Source organism: Simochromis diagramma, unplaced genomic scaffold, assembly GCF_900408965.1.
Source record: "Simochromis diagramma unplaced genomic scaffold, fSimDia1.1 OVJJ01000486.1, whole genome shotgun sequence".
Lineage (NCBI taxonomy): Eukaryota > Metazoa > Chordata > Actinopteri > Cichliformes > Cichlidae > Simochromis > Simochromis diagramma.
The window spans coordinates 2,698,618-2,704,060 of record NW_024387047.1 but is presented as its reverse complement, the minus strand read 5'-3'; positions in this window follow the sequence as shown (position 1 = coordinate 2,704,060).

Below are 5,443 nucleotides of genomic sequence, written 5' to 3'. Positions count from 1 at the left end.
TTACAGAAGACGTTACAGGTCTGTGAGAGCCAGAGATTTTCCTTGTTTGAGGTGACCAAATACTTATTTTCCACCCTGATTTACGAATAAATTCTTTACAAATCCTACCATGTGAATTCATGGATTTTTTTTCACATTCTGTCTCTCACAGTTGAAGTGTACCTCTGGTGCAAATTACTGACCTCTGTCATCATTTTAGGTGGGGGAACTTGCACAATCGGTGGCTGACTAAATACTTTTTTGCCCCACTGTACATCCATATACAGGGTTACACCAGAAACCTCTGGTGTTCTCCCTCAGAAACCTCTGGATGTTGCAGTAATATTTGATGTTGACAGCTGAACCCTGGGGGACCAATGCTGGCTACACTGTGAACTGTGCACTATGGATGTCGTTCTCCTGATCGGATGCGTTGGCTAGATATTTGAACTTTGTGGACTCACTGGGGGATTTGAGGGAGACCTCTCTCATCACCCGTGTTAATCATAGATATGTAAGTAAGATCATGTTGACGGGCTATAAGCTATCTGAAATTTCTTTTCTTACATTTTGTTTGTTGGTCTGTAGGAACAGTCCATAGTGCCACATTTTATATTTTCACAAAGAGCCACTCTGTTTACTTTCCCCGAGCACCAGTGACCCTAAAAGCCAAGGTTAACCTGTCAGGTCAAGATAAATTTAATTTCATCATTTTATATTCTCTGCATGAATGTCCTGTGACTTCCTCCGACCTGATGACCTGTACACATGTTTCCTTATCAAACACGCCAAGGAAAAAGCCCAGGATAGTACACAGGATGTCAGGCTCGAGGCTTTGCACTGTTTTTCCTGCAACAGTGAAACGTGCGTATATTGTTTGTACTGTTTTGGCCTCCTGCCTTCATCCTTAAGATGAGAGGAAGGGAGTTGTCCTTTTGTTAGAGTCTGGCGTGGGTTCCTGTCCCTTAGGATAAAAAAGAGACACACAATAGGCTAAGACGCAGGAGGCAACGTGGCTCTTCAGCCTGTTGTGGTCCCTAAAGATAGATCAGCAGAGGAAATGTTGCAGACTGTTATTGCCGAGCAGGTGTTCACAAGCACATGATGCATAATAACAAGATGCAGACAGCTGAGAGTAAAGAATACTACTACTGAACCAACATAGGATTGAAAGCAGTTCTTTTTGTGTTTCTCTTTCAACAACCGTCCCCCCCTCGAGTCCTCAGTAACAGACTCAGCTTATATTGAAAAAGTGATATAAAGTGACCCTGATATGGCCAGCTTTTTAGGTTTTTAAACTTATTTCATTTCTCTATTTGAACTACCCCTCAATAAGTCTTGGCATGGATATCAGTTATCTGTTCCCCGACACAGTAGCCGATCACTAAGAAGCTAAGTCATCAGATCATAAGTGATGGGTTCCCAGATTGTTTCAGCTGTCCCCCTATGGGTGTGTTTTGAGATCCAGGAAAGAGCTATTATAAAAACATAATTCAAACTTCAGTCCGTCCTTGTGACTGACAGGATTAAACAGGATGAAATGGCAGTTCTGTCCACTGAGACGAGTCATGAGGCCAAGCTAAAAGTTTTTGCCAGTTTGTTTGCATGTTTGGAAATGCCATTTCCCTTCTTTTCACTTATGTAGTCTTGAGAGATCAGCCCATAAAATATCCTGAAGACGTCATATTATTCCAACAGAGCACTTCACTCTGAGACTGCAGGTTTACTTGTGGTTCCTTTGAGTTTCTAAAAGTAAAATGGGAGGCAGAGCTTCCGGCTGTCAGGCTCCTCTCTTGTGGGACCAGCTCCCAGTTTGGGTTCAGGAGACAGACACCCTCAGTACTTCTAAAATTAGACTTTAAACGTTCCTTCTTGATAAAGTTTATAGTTAGCGCTGGAACAGTGAAATCAGTGGAAATTATACTTGCATTATACTTTTGTTTCTTTGTAGTTTTGTATCTTGTTTGTATCTCCTTCAGTGACAGACTGCTGCATCCTAGATGCATGAAGGAGTGTTTCCGCAGGTCCTTCCTCCCTGCACCCGTCAGACTGCAAAATCAAAACTGCTCCCAACAAACAGATGTTTACATCAGCGCTGTAATTTGCACCAATAAACCAAACAACTAATACTGTTATAACTTGCACATTACTTTTCTCAGTGTATATACACTAACTTATTGGAAGTTAAATGTACTTTTTAATACACAAGTACAATACACAATCTGTACTTTTCTAATTATTCTAAATATTCTTAACTATTTAAACATCTTTCAGTTTCCTGCTCTGTTTGCACACTACAACCTGGGTTTGCCACATATCTGTACTTTAATTTTAATAACTGTACAGTACTGTTTTGATAACTATTGTCCATGATGTGAATATGTAAAAGTTTGTGTGTTTCTGTTCTATGTCCTGTGTCCTATTCTGTTTGTATATGTGTTTTTTTTTTATGCTGTTACAACCAAATTTCCCCCTGTGGGACAATTAAAGGATTATTCTATTCTATTCTATTCTATTCTATCTGTGCTCCTGCTTCTGTCTTCTCCCTCCCTTCACACACTAGACCTGTTTTTTGCTGGAGGTTTCTTCCTGTTAAAAAGGAGTTCTTCCTCGCCAATGTTGCCAAATGATCATAGGAGACGCCATGACGACTGGGGTTATCTCTCTAATAATGTTGTCTTTGCCATAAAATATAAAGAGATGAATGTTTTTGTGAAATTGCTTTACATAAATAAAATGATATTGAATTGAATTCAGCAGATGGTGCTTTGATACTCGGATCAGGTGTGCAACACGAGTTACCATGGCAATCTATCAATTCCCTGTCAAAACGTGTATCACCTTGCTAATGTAATGATGGATGACACAGGGATTGTTCTTTGTTGCCATATGGAATAACAGTCCATGTATTTAGATTGAACCAAAATGAACGACACCAGGGCCACACAGAGTCACATCATCCCGCCTGTTTCATAATCACAACACGGCGAATGTGTCTACGATCAATCTTACTCGACGCCATTGCCATGACTGCCACTGCTCCATGTTTAGAAATGCAAGTGAGAAATGTTGTTGATGTTTGTTTTTCTTGATGAAAAGCTGAGCTACATATTTCACATGATCCTTTGACAGCTCCCCCACACGCTGAATAAATTTATGAGTCAACCACCAACCATCAGATGTTTCTGTTAATGGGACCTTGTTTGGAAAAAAAATATTTATGGTGCTAATCATCTGTCTCTGTTTGCTGTAAATGACTTTGCTTGTTTCTTCTCTTTTTGCCCTTATAGTTAGAAGTGATTGCTTAACAGAAGCGGTTCCTCTAAACCTAAACTTGGTTCCACTCGGTGGTGTGCAACATCATGAGGTTTAGCATCAGTTTCAGGGTTAGGCTACTTCCAGACACAGTGATTTCCACTCGTAATCAGCTGAGTTTTTCATGTGATGAGGGTTGTGGCCACATCTGACGCTGGAAGTGTCTAAGACCAGTGTAACATGGCATGACCCACATTCTTGTGAAGGTACTTATATGAGAGATTGTAGAGGGTTATCAATTAATGCATGCAAGCTTGGTTTGCAAGACACAGCTATAAACTGTAAAGGCACATATACATTATATTGCCAGAAGTATTTATGCACCCATACAAATCACTAAATTCAGATGTTCCAGTCATGGCCACAGGAGCAGTGGAAACGTGACACCAGGTAACATGGCCATGGCCACTCTCTGTCTGGTGATCAGATGGACGAGTCTGGGTTTAGCAGTTGCCAGGACCACACTGTGCCAAATGTAAAGTTTGGTAGAGGGGGGATTATGGTGTGGGATTGTTTTTCAGGAGTTGTGCTCAGCCTCTTAGTTCCAGTCAAAGGAACTCCTAATAGTCCAGTATACCGAGACATTTTTGACAACTTCATGTTCCCAACTTTGTGGCAACAGTTTGGGGTTGGCCCCTTCCTGTTCCAGCATGACTGTGCACCAGTGCACAAAGTCAGGTCCATAAAGACACGGATGAGCCAGTTTGGTGTAGAAATACTTGACTGGCCTGCCCAGAGTCCTGCCGCCAGAAAACATTCTTCCCAGAAGAGTTGAAGTTATTATAGCTGCAAAGACTCGGCAGACATCATATTAAACTCTTTGGATTAAAAATGGGATGTCACTCAAGTTCATATGTGTGTGAAAGCATACAAGCAAATACTTTTGGCAGTAAAGTTTATGTGTAGATTTCTGCTAAACAACACAGAAATAATATGCCGGAGCTTCACTCACCAAAACCTAAGCACAAATTTCTTAGAGTAGTGTACCTCACAGTTCCTCCTTATGATCTATAAGATAATGCCAGAAGGTGCAAACAGCAAAAACACGGTGAAAAATCTTCACTCTGTAGAGTTGTTATGAAGGTAGAAATCAGCTCTACATAACAAAACCATTTTTTCGCAGCAGGCTATAAACATGCTACTTGCTGAATATATGGGAGTCTAAGGGGAATGTGTTACGTTTTTACTAGTCTGAAGTTGCCATTAGAGGAAGTGCAGTTTCTGGTACTTCCTTATTGGCTTCATTTCTGGCTTTTGGAGGTTGCCACTTGAGACTTCTGGCCTCTTTGGTTTTCCTCTGTCTGCGGCATGCGTGCGATCCAAAGCAACACTGTTGTTCCCAGTAATTAATATTTACAGGGCGCACATACAGAAGCTCACATCAAGCAATAAAAATGTGACCGTTTCTAAGAATGGCCTCATTTTGCTCCTGCTCACCAGACACACACATGCATTCACAGGCGTTAACAGCTCCGATGTTGAGCAAACTGGGGGCTGACAGGCGTGTGAGTGATGGTCCTCAGCTGCCCTGGCAGTTCCAGGCATGAAGCCTAGCCTTCACTAAAAATATGGCCTGTAATTTAACCAAACCCTCCCAGGGAGTCCGAGCAGGCTACGCGCTCTAAATTAGGAGCTCATCTGAGCACTCTGTGATTGCACTGCACCACTCTCTCCGCTTTACACGTCTCCACTGTGACTGATGTTGGTCACTCTCAGAGAGGGAGCTCTTGTGAGTGTTTGTCTGCATACATGTGCACTATACCATCTGAAAGATAGTATCAGGAAACTGGATAGGAGACGTGAGAGTGAAGAGGTCTAACATTTATTTGGCTTTACTAAAATAGAACAACAAACCGCTGGCCAGCCAGACCGATGTAACACGACACAACTGACTATGTACATTAAATGCATGTAATCATAATGTCATTTTGTCTGTTGGGAACACACAGATTTACAGGCTGTGACATGCAGAATTTAACAGTGGAGCATATTTTATTGCAGCCTGCACCTCTAAACTTGGCTCCTTACAGAAATAGAGAGTTGATATTAAATGTCATTCACACAGAAAATAAGGTCAGCAGCTCACTAATGAACTCCCCGGCAGCAAAGTCTTGAGGTACCTGCCAGCACTGACATACTCTATGGCTAC